The sequence below is a fragment of the Giraffa tippelskirchi genome, chromosome 1, assembly GCF_054371585.1.
Source record: "Giraffa tippelskirchi isolate mGirTip1 chromosome 1, T2T-mGirTip1v1.2.pri, whole genome shotgun sequence".
NCBI classification, from domain to species: Eukaryota; Metazoa; Chordata; class Mammalia; order Artiodactyla; family Giraffidae; genus Giraffa; species Giraffa tippelskirchi.
The window spans coordinates 84,472,787-84,488,278 of NC_137275.1; the positions used below are offsets into that span (position 1 = coordinate 84,472,787).

General features: G+C 40.3%; 1 pseudogene; it reads left to right on the forward strand.

Annotated features, from left to right (window-relative positions):
* The first annotated feature begins 2,751 nt into the window (after positions 1–2,751).
* Positions 2,752–3,080, forward strand: LOC145547268 (small ribosomal subunit protein eS27 pseudogene; annotated as a pseudogene).
* Positions 3,081–15,492: the final 12,412 nt, after the last annotated feature.

The window sequence follows — 15,492 nt, forward strand, 5'->3', positions numbered from 1 at the left end:
GTGCTCTAGAGCCTGTGAGCGCCAAATACTGAGCCCATGTGCTGCAACTGCCAAAGACTGAGTGCCTAGAGATTGTGCTCTGTGACAAGAGAAGCCACTTCAGTGAGAAGCCTGCTCACTGCATCTAGAGAGTAGCCCCCACTGACGGCAACTAGAGAAAAAGCATTGCTAAGCAGCAATGAAGACCTGACACAGCAAAAAATAAAATTATATAAAAAATGATATGCACAGATATAGAATATGCAAAATCTATGCCTTACATATAAAGAACTTGAACATACTTAGATTCTGGTATCTGTGAGGGGTCCTGGAACCAACTCCCTGTGGATATTAAGGAATGACTACTTTATTTTGTGTGTGTGTGTTTTAATTTTTTAATGTGGAAAATTCCAAACATACACAAAAGCAGTAAGAATAATAACAAATCTCATTTGCCTATAACCCAGCTTCAAGTGTTATCAATTTATGGCTTTCAAAATTCTTGGTATGAACCTTTCCCAGGTTTCCACACAAATGAGAATATTGTTCTAGCAAGGGAGAAAACTATTAGGAAAGGGAAAATCCATGGGTCTGTACCTATCTTTTTAGATTTTCTGAAAGTCTTAAACCCAAAACTTGTGCTATTCTGATTTAACTGCTTTTTCCTGAAACAATAACAGTCTTATCAGGCTGTCATATCTGTCCCATTTTCTTTGTTTTCACTCTAGTTACCCTACTTTGGGCCATCATAACTTTTTTCCCCTAAATTATTGCAATGGCAGCCCAATTGGTCTTCCCATATTCAGACATCTATATTCAGTTCACCCTTCACATTGTTCAAAGATCATTTTTACATCATAAGCTTAATTATGGCAGTCTGTTTAGAAGCCCAAGAATTGCCCTCATTTGCCTACAGAATAAAATTCAAACTGTCTTTTTTTCCACAAGAATCTGAAGTGGACCTTTTTAGCCTTTCCTAAGAATATGTCAGGCAGTACATTATACTATAGAACAATATATACAATATACTATACTACAGAACAATATACTACAGTTCTTCCATCCTAAGATACCACTGATTATGACACATCATTGATGTAATACAGCTTTGGGGTATGAGTCCAAGTGGCAAGGTGGCCCCTATACATCATGGATAAGATATGATGATTTCACAATTATCACAGATACCATATCAAGGCAACAGCAAAAACTGGATGGCATACACTTTTATTCAATATAGTTTTGAAAGTCCCAGACATATTAATCACAGAAGAAAAAGAACTGAAATGAATCTAAATTGGAAAGGAAATATTAAAACTGTTGCTATTTACAGATGATATGCTACTACACAATAGAAAATCCTAAAGATGCTACCAGGAAACTACTAGAGTTCATCAATGAATTCAGTAAAGTGGTGAGACACAAAATTAATATACAGAAATTTGTTGCATTTCTATATACTAATAACTAACTATCAGAAAGAGAAATTAATGAAATAGTTCTCTTTACGATCACATCAAAAAGAATAAAATACCAGAAATAAATCTACCTAAGTAGGGAAAAGACCTGTACTCAGAAAACTATAAGATACTGATGAAAGCAACTGAAGATGACACAAATAGATGGAAAGATATACCACATTTCTAGGTTGGAAGAATCAGTAGTGCTAAAATAACCATACTACCCAAGTTAATCTACAGATTCAATTTAATCCCTATCAAAATACCAACGACATTTTTCACAGAATGAGAAAAAATAATTTTAAAATTTGTATGGAAACCCAAAAGACCTGAGATGGCCAAAACAATCTTGAGAAAGAAGAACAAAGCTTGAAGAATCATAAGCCTTGATGTCAGACTATACTACAAAGCTACAGTAATCAAAGCAGTATGATACTGGCACAAAAACAGATAAACAAATCAGTGGAATAGGATAGAGGGCCCAGTATCGAGCTGGATTCTAAATTAGAGCTGTGCCTTCAGTAGAGGAAGCAAGCCATGGAGACTTGGCAGGGAGGGGGTCAGGGAACAAATATTCCTACTTCAGTCTTCCCTCACTCTCTTATTTTCAAACTGGCTGAACCCAACTGGAAGTCGGAGGAAAAGCAAATCTACCAGTGCAGGTAAACTTTCCCAGGCATAAGGACTCTTCTCAAGAGCACGAACATTGAAAGTGGAGCACAGTGAAGAGGGGGCCCAAAGGAGCAAATACAAGTTATCTGATACACCTTCCATCCCATCTACTTTTACTCTTAAATCACAGATTACATCTTCACAAATCTGTAGATTTGCACATTTAGCTGTCATCTAGTCTTCAAGTCCAGATTAATTTCCTTTTCCATGAAGCCTTCTTTGCCTTTAGTCAATTTGCTCTCCTATATGTTCTCATAAAATTCCCTTTAAAAGATTTAATTTTTATACCTTACGCATGGTCTATATATTTATCTTCTCTGATATAAACATTTTGATGGTAAGGGAAAGTTTATAATCATTTCGTCTTATGTCTTCCACTGAAAATGCACAAACACACCCATCACACTGTCTTCTATCCAGAATCAAATATTTCAGAGGTAGAAAAAAAAGTCCTAGAAATAACCCATCCATCTACCTTATTTTATCAGTGAAGAAACTGGATCTCAAATCAGTGTTGGAAAGAGCACAACAAAAGCTAGTTGAAGTGAAAGTGGAGATTCAGCCAAAAAAGCCAATGATGCCTTCAAGAGCACTTTCAAAACAAGTGTCTTTCTGGCGGTGATGACCTCCTCATGAGAACATGCCTCTCGCAAAGGATCTTCTTCATCTCTCTCCAGAAAAGGAAAAGAGGAAACACCAGAAGAAGTGCCTGGTGCAGAGCCCCAATTTCTATTTCATGGATGTAAAATGCCCAGTATGCTATAAAATCACCACCATCTTTAGCCATGTACAAACAGTAGTTTTGTGCATTGGCTGCTCTACCGTCCTCTGTCAGCCTACAGGAGGAAAAGCAAAGCTTACAGAAGGATGCTCTTTCAGATGGAAGCAGCACTAAAAGTACCCTGTATCAAGATGAATGGGAAACCATCCCAATAAACACATTTTGGATACAAAAACAAACAAACAAAACAAGTGGGGAAAAAAACTACCTTTTTGTGGAAAATCTATGGTACCTTGTCAGCTGGAAAACAGTTGATGAACTAGGTTTTCACTCAAGTCTCTCTGCTTTTCTAAGAAGAATGAATTTAAGTTCAGGCATATAGAGTCTTAGCAGAGAACCAGCACATGGTAAACAAAGAAAAGTGGGCATTTGCTCTAGGGACATAATGGTGAAGTAACTTTCAAGAAATTTCAAAATAAGATGTTCCTTTGATATTTTAAACAAATAGGGAATGCTTTAAAATTTTAAACAAATAGGGAATGCCCTGGCAAACCAGTGGTAGGACTTGGTACTTTCATTGACGTGGCCCAGATTCGATCCCTAGAAGAGGAACTAAGATTCTGCAAGATGTGCAGTGTGACCAAAGTGAGGAAAATTAAACCCAATAAATTGTGGGACATTCATACAAGGTAACAATATATACCTGCTAAAATGACGGCTAAAATGATGACCACTGGCTCTGGAAGTTGGTGATGGACAGGGAAGCCTGGTGTGCTGCAGTCCATGGGGTCACAAAGAGTCAGACACGACTGAGTGACTGAACTGAACTGAAAATGATGACATTCATAGATACTGACATGGAAAAATGTCTATAGTATATCGTAGAGTAAAAAAGTAGATTATAAAAAGACATGTATAATATGATACTTTTTAAATTTTAATTGAGGGTGATCTGGAAGGATGTTTACCAAAATGTTAACAATGGCTTTAACTGGTTAGTGGTTCCTCTGGTCAATTTTACATTCTTTAAGCTGTTCTGGAGTATTTAACTGCTTTGTAACCTGCTTGTATTGTTTTTAAAATCAGAAAATAAATGTTATTTTTCATATCAAAAGCAAAAACCAATAATAGGTAAAGTCACCTTAAATAGAGTGGCTTCCAGATCAACCTAAGCAGACTATGTGTGTGTATTAGTTGCTCAGTTGTATCCAACTCTTTGTGACCCCACGGACTGTAGCTTACCAGGCCCCCTCTGTCCATGGGATGATCCAGGAAGGAATACTGGAGTGAGTTGCCATTCCCTTCTCCAGGGGATCTTCCCAACCCAGGAATTGAACCCACGTTTCCTGCATTGCAGGCAGATTCTTTACCACTGAGCCACTAGAGAAGTCTTTAACATATTTAAAGAAAGATTGTGTCAGAGAGCAGGGGTCTGGTCAGTTATTGAAGTGCTGAATGAGAAGAATCAGACAAACAAATTCAGGCACTATCCATCCAAGCTCTGTCCAAGAGAGGGAGAATCATGGCCAGTGGAGAGGCTTTATTGACAAGACCATTCCTGTTGGGTAGATGGGTATCTCAAGCACTCTCAGCCGATAACCTTAAATTATAACAACAGAGAGAAAAAACAAATACCTATATTAGAAATGAGAAAGGGAATGTAACCAAAAATCTGGAAGAGATTTTTTTAAAAATTACATGAACATGTTATATACATCTTATTGCCAAAAAATCAAAGAATTTAGCTAAGAAGAGTCATAGCTAAACACAATAGCAACAACAGAAGAAATTGAGAAGATGGGCAAAGTACTGTGTGCATGAGTGCGTGCTCAGTCATGTCTCTTTGTGACCCCATGGACTGCAGCCTGCCAGGCTCCTCTATTGATGGATTTTCCAGGCAAGAATATTGGAGTGGGTTGCCATTTCTTACTCCAGGGCATCTTCTTGACCCATCGATTGAATCCGTGTCTCCTGCATTGACCCAACTATATGGGTAGTTGCCAGCTGAGCAAGTGTCTGCTTTTTCAGGCATGATGCTCAAGGGGGGGAGCAGAAAAACATATACGTAAGATGAGTTGGAGATGGGACTGTGTTAGTCTGAGTCTTAACTTGCATATCATTGTGAACCCCATCTATGGAACAAATCAGAGGTGGGTCTCAAGGATGTGACTGATCATAGGTATCTGCAAACACTGGTCATATATGAAATAGAAGAAATCATTCCTTAGGTAAGAAATTCCTCAAAGATTGAGCTGAAATCCTTTAAGATCATGTTCACATGGTGACCAGACCTGTGGTATGTCTACTGGCAATATTTGTTTTGGTTTTCTTTAGTCCCCTTGTGATTTGGGACCTCTCACCTCTGCTTTTGGTTTGCCATAAGTATTATCTCTTGCACCAGAATTTCCCTCTAAACTTCTGAATTCTCTTACTTCATGGTCACATCTCCTGGGTATCTTTTTCCTCTTTGGCAAGCATGACATTTTATAATCTGAAAAATTCTTATATTTTTTCTTGGCCATGCAATGTGGCATGTGAGATTTTAGTTTCCTGACCAGGGATTGAACCTGCACCCGTTACATTGGAAGCATGGAGTCTTAACCACTGGACCACGGTGGAAGTCCCCGCAAAGTTCTTAAGGTTTAGTCGTCACTTTATCTAAAATTAGTTATAGTTTTGAAATTTCAAAATTCTTTAGTTTCTTTTTTACTTAAAATAGATTATTCATATGTAAGTTAGAGGAATAATGATGGAAATCAATTGTGCTTTATCATGTGTCACACATTGTTCCAAGGACTTTACACATGAAATTGCATCTAATTCTCATCACATTCTATGAGATGGGCACTATTATTATTCCCATTTTCAAATGAGGAAACTGAGGCACAGAGATGTTAAGTGCATTTCCAGGTTCACCCTGGTAACAGATGCAGAGTCAGAACCAGAATCCGGACTATTTGGCTCTGGTGTGGGTCCTAGTCGCTTTGCCATGATGCTGCAAGAAGGCAGCCTAGAATATTTGAGGGAAATAGTCCTTCTTTTATACATGACAACCATTCATTTGCTTCTTCATTTATCATACTATTTGGAGTGCGTACTACGGAAAAAATAAAATGCTCTTCTGGGAATGGTACAGACATTAAAAACCAAACAAATAATCAACCACAGGGACTTCCCTGGTGGTTTAGAGGTTAAGACTTCACATTCCCAATGCAGGGGGCCCAGGTTTAATTCCTGATCAAGGAACGAGATCCTGCATGCTGCAACTAAAACCCAGCACAGCCAAAAAGAAACCCCAAATAAACAAACCCAACAAGTGCTATAGAAACAGAAAAATGTTTCAACTCAGGATGAAATAGTTTAATCAATTGTATTAGTGATTTATTATAATCAGATTTGTAATTAACTTTTGAGTTTATGGTAAATTGTTCTTGAATCTGTAATGAATGCTTTTGACATTTCTCAACAAAACTAGCTCATAATTACATTTTATTTTATTTAATTTTGTTTAATTTACATAAAAATTTGCTCTAAGCAAAGCTAAAATAGGTTAGCAAGATAGATTCAAGTCTTCATTTTCTTTGTTCTTCAGTCCCATGAATTACTGACAGCTTTCTTAATGATTCTGAGATTCTGGATTTCAATGATTTATTATTTATGCAATAATTTATGCAAAGTTGCTGAAAGCTGGCAAGTCTATAATTAATTACATATATTAACCTAAGCAGTTGGCTCTGACATGAAGTGGGTTTGTTTTTCTCATCTCTACAGTATTTTCTGTCACTGTGTTAGCACTTGCTAATGTCTATAGAGCTGCTTTGCTTTTCTTTTAGAGGTGGAAAGAGCATATTTACTTATGCACGATTACATAAAGATTTCATTTTAATCTAGCAGATAGAATTGGGGGAGAAAGTTGTAATTAGGTGAATTTCAGGCAAGAGCAGGAGGGTCTGGCAAACTAGTAAGGTGGGCCCACCAGGAACTATTTGGATGAGGACAAAGTTGCCTCTTGGGAGAAATTATCTTGAAGAAAGTCAAGTCAAAAACAATGGACTTGAATTTTAAGAGAATAGTGATCTTGGCAGCCTGGTGGCTATCATTAAGCACATTCTCATTTACAAGTCCCCTGAGTGGGTGTCTGGGACCTTGGGAGAAGAAGGGCGCTAAGTAAAAATTGAAAGTGCTGTTCCACCGAAATCTGTTAAGACCCCAACACTGCTGGTTTGGATTCCCCCAGTGAGAAGAGACAGGGGAGAACATTTTTCTTTAGTGCCTTTGGGTGGCGCTGGGTCAGAGACACTGACAGGCAGAGCAAGAACTGCCATGCATGCTGGAGTAAAGCAGAAGCTGAGATGTCTGTGGAACCATAGCAGTGTCTGCCGGGAACTTGGTACCTATAGTGCTCATCATATGATCTAGAGGCATTCCTGAACACCAGTGAAACCCAGCAGGAATTACCATGCCAGCAGAGCAGGGCCAGATCCTGCCAAAAAACCAAGTTTCTGGTGGAAGAGCTCCAGGTTCCAGCAAGTGAATGTGGTACCTGGTGGGGTGTGTTTGTGAGCATATGTGAGACACCAGGTGAAGATGCCTAAAACACTTCAAGAAAGTGAGATTTCAAAGGAGATTGAAGTCCTGCATTATGTAGGTGATGATGTCACTTGATCACTAGTTGGTTATTTCCCTTAACATGACTTTATTTGCATCTATAAGCTAGTGGAATCTGGACAAATGAATATGTATTAAATAGTGTTTAAGATAACAAGTCATCATCAGAACTGTTGGGGATTTTTTCAGGGGGCCACTTGGAAACTTGTGTCATAATAATATTTAGAGTCAAAGAGAAAGTGTAAGGGCTTCCCTGATGGCTCAGCTGGTAAAGAATCTACCTTCAAAGCGGGAGACCTGGCTTTGATCCCTGGGTTGGGAAGATCCCCTAGAGAAGGGAACGGCTACCCACTCCAGTATTCTGGAGAATTTCGTGGACTGTATAGTCCAAGGGGTCACAAAGAGTCAGACACAATTGAGCGACTTTCACTTTCACTGGAAAGTATAATCTCATTTTGTAGTCACAGGCTACCATGTTGCTTAAAGTTTTACTTAAGACCTGATAACCCAGACTATGGCAAATATACAAATCTGGACTCTGGTCATTGCATCAAAAAGGTCATGGAACCAAACAATGTCTGAATGGGTCAGGGTGGAGTTTTATCCTCAAAAGTGAAAGGAAAGTGAAGTCGCTCAGTTGTGTCCAACTCTTTGCGACCCCATGGACTGTAGCCTACCAGGCTCCTCTGTCCATGGGATTTTCCAGGCAAGGGTACTGGAGTGGGTTGCCATTTCCTTCTCCAGGGGATCTTCCTGATCCAGGGATCAAACCTGGGTCTCCCACATTGCAGGCAGACACTTTACCATCTGAGCCACCAGGGAAGCCTCAAAGGGAAAGGATATATTTATATTCTGAGAGCAATATTTGCTTTATTTACCCTATCTTTAATTAATGGTAATATTGAACAAGCTAAGCTTTAGGATACCTATTTGCCCACAGAGCCTTCTAAGAGGTTCTTCCCTGTTATCCTCTTCTAGAGTTTTACTTCTGTATACAATTCTCTTGTACGAAAGGACCCTGACACCTTATGCATTGTTACAAACAAAGGCAGTTATCAGATCCAAGAAAAGTCAATAACCATTTAGTCAATAACCTATGAGTTGAGGCCCTTTTTTGGAGTTTCCATGTAGGAGAACTGGTTTCTACATGGGTTCCTCAGGCCACCATGCTGAGCCCCAAGCTCCTCGAGGACAGATGCTCTTTTGTTCGGGACCTTGCCCTATATATCTTTTCATCTGGCTGTTGATTTATATCCTTTAATATAATTTTAAAACAAATCAGTAGTCTAGTGAGAAAAAAATGAACCTATAAGTTGATCTATCAGGAAAACTCAATTGGGAATAATTGCAGTTAATTAGTCTTATGAATATTATCTTTCTTTGGGAGGTGCTCAAATGGTAGCAAAAAGCAAAAACTGAAAGACAAAGATTGACAAAAGGTAACTAGTACAAGCCTATAAGTAGGAGAAGTCAAGAATAAGGAGAAGCTAAAATAAACAGATGCCATTATGTTGAAAGAAAGATGGTCAGTTTACTGGTGGGACCTAGAGCAGGACAATCAGAAACAGTAACTGAGTTTCTACTATGGCTGAGCATACAAGAGAGGTCATTGGAAGCTTAGAGTCACTAGAACTGCAGGACATCAAGACAGACCTTCCAGTTCTGAGTCCTGATGAATATGAGTATGTCTCTATCGGCCCATCTCAGCTACCCTCCACACTGCTACAATAATTAGTTTTAAAAAATCAATATGGATTTGAATAGGTAGGAAAATGTATTTGTTTACAAAGTATACCAAATAAAGTTGATAAAATGAGAATGACAACCTGAAATCAGAATTTAAGAAAAAAAAAAAAACTAGTAAATATCCTCATTCCAAAGGTCTATAATTGTAAATATCCTCATTTCAAGGGTCTGTAATTGTACTGAGCATAAAATTTGAACCTGAGCTTCCAGGTATCTACAGCAAAAAGGAAAAAAAAAAGAAGAACAAAAAGTATTTTGGAATGTTTAACTTTTTTTCCTGGCTGTGGTGAGTGGCTTGAAGGATCTTAGTTCCCACTTAGTTCCCTGAAGTGGAAGCACGGAGTTAGCACAGAGTCCTAACCACTGGACTGCCAGTGAATTCCCGAAAGCATCTAACTTTTTTCTCTTTATTTTTCCCTTTCCTTTTCTCTCATATATGTAGTGGGAAGGTCTTTGCTTTCTTCATCAAGATGAAGTGTGTGTAGTAAGGATGGGCATGGAAGTCAGCTGGAAAACTTTCTGGTTTGTATTTCAAAAGGTTAAACCTCAGCAGAAGAGAGAAAGTACAGGTAGGGATAAAATGACTTGGAGAAAGTTGAAGTAAAAGAGCTTCTCTCTGTTAATAATAATGTTAAAAAGACTCTTTAGGTTCAATGAGGGCCAGAGGCATGGGTTTAGACATGGGAACTTGGATCATACTTTTGGGTAGTATTGCAAGGGAGGGAGCAAGATAGCCCCTAGAAAGGCACAATCGCAGGGTGCTTGAGACCCCAGGGTGCATGGAGTTCACAGCCTCGGTAAAAATATCCATGCAGTGAACCTGGTGCAGAAGCAGCTCAGAGCTGCTGGACTTGAGGGGATGATGTGGACAGAGCATGGTCAGGGCTGTGAAGAGATGACCAACAACCCACGGGCTGTATTCCACCTGCCGGATGCTGCGGCACTACCTAAGATTCCAGAACTGTGAACCATCCTGGGTAAGTTGGCATCAAGCTCCAAGAATGAACAAGGTTAAATTTCAACACATCGGAGGAAGGGTGCTGGTGGTGCTCAGAATCAGGAAGTTCCTTGTTGTAGAACATTTCTTCTACACCTGGATCTGTGAACTGAAATTAACAGCCACTATATTCATAGTATCAGAAAAAAGTACCAAGATCACTTATAAGTTTCAAGTTAATCACAGTGGCTATGATGACAGGCTCTTTCAAATCACAAGCCAAAATGACAAGGTAGGAAATCTTAAGTGATGGGGCTTTAAAGTAAGGAAGAGAAGTATCTGTTTTACAGTCAGATCCTCCTCCCACTGGAATGAAGCAGGAAGGTCATTTGGGATGTTAGCCATTTGTGTCATTGTGTTCTCATGATGCCATGGGTCCCTATTGCAGCCCTATACCATTCTGGTGACTCAGCTACTTTTTGTAGCCCCTGTTCCTGCTATTCCATTCTCTCCATTGTTTTTCTTAGCTTTCCCCATTCACGGTGTCTGACAGCTGTTGGCATTTATTGTCTCATGGCTTCTGATCATTGTCTTTTCTCTGGGTGTTTGTTTGGTTTTGTTCTTTTCATTTTTTGAATTCTACCCTGTAATAACCTGCTGACTTACTCTGTGTGTTAAACACTCAGCTGTTACAAGAGAGAATACTGGTCCATTCATTCAGTCATGGGCACTTTTGTTGGGCAGAGTTCTCCCACTTGGGTCATCTCTACTGCACTGAGGGCTATGGGTTCTTGAAACTTTTACAGCCTACTTCACAAGGAGTATGGTGGGGACATACTCATGAGAATAATGATAATAGCTAACATTTACTGAGTGTTGACTGTGGGCTAGGCAATATTTCAAGTGCTTTACAGTAGTCTGTTCAAATCTCTGAATAAAATTCCTATTTTATAGATGAGAAAGCTGAGATGGTTAGAGGTGAGCAGTATTTCCAAGGTCACACAGCCAATAAACAGCAGAGTCAGGGTTCTAGCTGGGCAGTTTGGCTTTTAGTCACTAATTTGCCAATGCAACTGTATTTAAAGAAACCTATGCTGGAGTTGCCGGAGAGGGCAATGGCACCCCACTCCAGTACTCTTGCCTGGAGAGTCCCATGGACGGAGGAGCCTGGTGGGCTACAGTCCATGGGGTCGCTGGGAGTCGGACACGACTGAGCGACTTCACTTTCACTTTTCCCTTTCATGCACTGGAGAAGGAAATGGCAACCCACTCCAGTATTCTTGCCTGGAGAATCCTAGGGACGGCGGAGCCTGGTGAGCTGCCATCTATGGGGTCGCACAGAGTCGGACACGACTGAAGCGACTTAGCATAGCATAGCATAGCATAGCATAGCATATGCTGGAGTTGCTGTACATAGCAGAGGGAGCCAGCTGATCACCAAAGATTCAAGTTCTGTGTTCACAGTGGAGAGCTATTACTGGAAAGCAGCTGTCCAGCCAAGGATTATGTTTTCTAGTCTCTCTGAATCTAAGGACTGGTTCTAGCCAACATGAACAGAAGTGACGTTCTTTTGCATTTGGGTCAAGGAAGTAAACATCTGGAGTGCCTTCTACATGTTCTATTTCCCTTCCACAAAACCTTGGAACCTACCTATTTAAGATGGTAGTGCTATAAGATGGAAAGCGCCTAGTTCTCTGAGCAATCACTTGGAGAAAAATTGCCTAGGAGAGCTACATGATCAGGAATATTGACTAGACTTTATAGAAAGTAGAAATAAACTTTAAAGTGCTGAGATTCGGGGTTTACTTATTATAGCAGTGAGCCTGTGCTGACAAATGCATCATGTAAACACCCACTTCTTGGATAAAAACTTGCAAATTTGTTGATACATATGTGGTTGAGATGTTCTAACCAAACAAATATCTTTGAAACTGATATTAAGGGAGATGATGTAAACAATTTTGACAAAGGCTCTGGGAAGAAAGGGCTTCCCTGATAGCTCAGTTGGTAAAGAATCCGCCTGCGATGCAGGAGACCCTGGTTCGATTCCTGGGTTGGGAAGATACCCTGGAGAAGGGGTAGGCTACCCACTCCAGTATTCTTGGGCTTCCCTTGTGGCTCAGCTGGTAAAGAATCTGCCTGCAATGCGGGAGACCCGGGTTCGATCCCTGGGTGGGAAGATTCCCTGGAGAAAGAAAAGGCTACCAACTCCAGTATTCTGGCCTAGAGAATTCAGTCCATGGGGTCGCAAAGAGTCGGAAATGACTGAGCAACTTTCACTACTACTACTACTACTGGGAAGAAAATGTTGTTAACTCTTTACTGATCTTTACAAAAAATTAAAACAAAGTCAGACAGAGAAAGACAAATATGATATCGCTTATATCTGGAACCTAAAAAAATGGTACAAATGAATCCATTTACAAGACACAAAAAGAGTCATAGATGTAGAAAACAACCTTATGGCTACCAAGAGGAAAGGGGTAGGGATAAATTGGGAGATTGGGATTGATATATACATATTACTATACATAAAATAGGTAACTAATAAGGATTTACTGTATAGCACAGGGAACTCTACTCAATACTCTGTAATGACCTATATGGGAATAGAATCTAAAAAAGAGTGGATATATGTATAGGTATAACTGATTCATTTTGCTTCACTTACTTCAGTAAGTTCACATGCTGCAACTGAATTTGCATGCTGCAACTAAGACCTGGAACAGTCAAATAAATAAATAAATATTATAAAAACTATACTCCAATAAAAGTTAACTTAAAAAACCCCTAACAGCAGCACAAGGAACTCTGCTCAATGTTATGTGGTAGCCTGGATGGGAGAGTAGTTTGGGGGAGAATGTCATGTATATGTATGGCTGAATCCCTTTACTGGCCACTGAAAACTATCAAAACATCATCAATCAGCTATTGTTATTTAGTTGCTTAGTTGTGTCTGACTTTTTTGCAACTCTCTGAACTGTAGCCTGCCAGGCTCCTCTGTCTGTGGGATTTCCCAGGCAAGAATACTGGAGTGGATTGCCATTTCCTTCTCCAGGGAATCTCCCTGACCCAGGGATTGAGCCCACATCTCCCACACTGGCAGGTGGATTCTTTACCACTGAGTCATGTGGGAAGCCCTAATCAGCCCTAATCAGCTTCCTAATCCAATATAAAACAAAAAGTTTCTAAAAAATTAATCAAAAAACCTATAACAAGGACTTCCCTGGTGGCTCAGTGGTGGAGAGTCCACCTGCCACTGCAGGAGATGTGGGTCCTATCCCTGGTCCTGGAGGATCCCACATGCATCAGAGCAAATAAGCCCCTGTGCCATGGTTATTGAGCCTGTGCTCTAGAGCCCAGGAACCGCAATCTACTGAGCCCATACGCTGTAACTACTGAAGCCTGAGTACCCTAGAGCTCATGCTCCACAAGAGATGCAACCACAGCCGAGCTGCACAGTAGCCCCCGTTTGCCACAAATGGAGAGAAGCCCATGCAGCAATGCAGACCCAGCATAGCCAAAAATAAATAAATCAATAAATTTATACATATATATAACAGCAGTAACTGACTTCTATTCTGAATGTGTGACAATATACGCAAATATTTTTGTAAGCTCAAGCATCTTCCGGAGAAGGCAATGGCACCCCACTCCAGTACTCTTGCCTGGAAAATCCCATGGACGGAGGAGCCTGGTAGGCTGCAGTCCATGGGGTCGCGAAGAGTCGGACACGACTGAGCAACTTCACTTTCACTTTTCACTTTCATGCATTGGAGAAGGAAATGGCAACCCACTCCAGTGTTCTTGCCTGGAGAATCCCAGGGACGGGGGAGCCTGGTGGGCTGCCGTCTATGGGGTCGCACAGAGTTGGACACGACTGAAGCGACTTAGCAGCAGCAGCAGGCATCTTCTCCTGGATCTTCTAGCATTACCATGTGAATAATCAAGATCCTACGCTGGGAAATACTGTGAACTACTTCCACATTTCCTGGATCTATATTCTGAGAGATCCAGAATAGCACATTTTCCAATATTACGGACTGAACTGTGTCCCCCTCAAATTCATGTACTGAAATTCGAATCCCCAGCACCTCAGAATGTGACTGTATTTGGAGACAGGGCCTTTAAAGAGGTAATTAAGATAAAATGGGCTTCCCAGGTAGTGCTAGTGGTAAAGAACCTGCCTGCCAATGCAGGAAATATATGAGACCCAGGATCAATCCCTGGGTCTGGAAGATCCCCTGGAGGAGGGCCTGGCAAACCACTCCAGTATTCTTGCCTGGAGAATCCCATGGACAGAGGAGTCTGGTGGGCTACAGTCCACAGGGTCGCAAAGAGTCAGACATGACTGAAGTGACTGAGAAGGCAATAAAATGAGACCATGTGGATGGGCCCTAATCCAATATGACCTGGTATCTTTATAAGAGATTAGGACACAGACAACACTGGCCACGGGATGATCATGTGTGGATACAGCAAGAATTTGGACATCTACAAGCCAAGGAGAGTGGACTCAGAAGAAACCAAATATGTCAATAATTTGATCGTGGACTTCTAGTCTTCATAATGTGAGAAAATAAATTGTTGTTTAAGCCACCGAGTTCATGGTATTTTGTTATCTTAGTCCAAGCAAATAAACACATCCCCAAAGGCCCTATGACCTCAGAATCAGCATCCTGCTTCTTCAAATCTTCTAAGTCATGGCAAGTGTAATCTTTTACAGTGTGGGCAGGATTCTTTATACATGAGCCAATCTCTAAATTTGTACAACAAACATTTTTACTTTACTAATTCCATAGGCAAGAGTTCTCTTCTTGCATCCTATGAAATCCTTGTATATTAGAAGCTGATCTTCTATTTTCTGAGTTGAGACAATTCAACTCGTCAAATAAGTAGGAATATCCCCACTAAGCTGTTGACTGCATTTCAATCTTTGAATACAACTAAAGTGTTAGAAACATTCTTTCCACAATCTCACAAGTTCATCAAAGGCTTTCATCCTAAGTGAAACAGAAGAGAGAGATCTTATGGCAAATAGTTTCTTTCAATATTTGAGACTCTCAGGAATATAACATGATTTTGTAGGTGATCTCTATTTTTAGAAGCCTTAAAAGTGCAGGTTCACTAATATCAGACTCTTCAGAGAACCCTCCAAAAGTATCTTACAGTTCAGTTCAGTTCAGTCGCTCAGCTGTGTCTGACTCTTTGCGACCCCATGGACTGTAGCACACCAGGCTTTCCTGTCCATCACCAACTCCCGGAACTTACTCAAACTCATGTCCATTGAGTCGTGATGCCATCCAACCATCTCATCCTCTGTCATCCCCTTCTCCTCCTGCCTTCAATCTTTCCTAGCATAAGGGTTT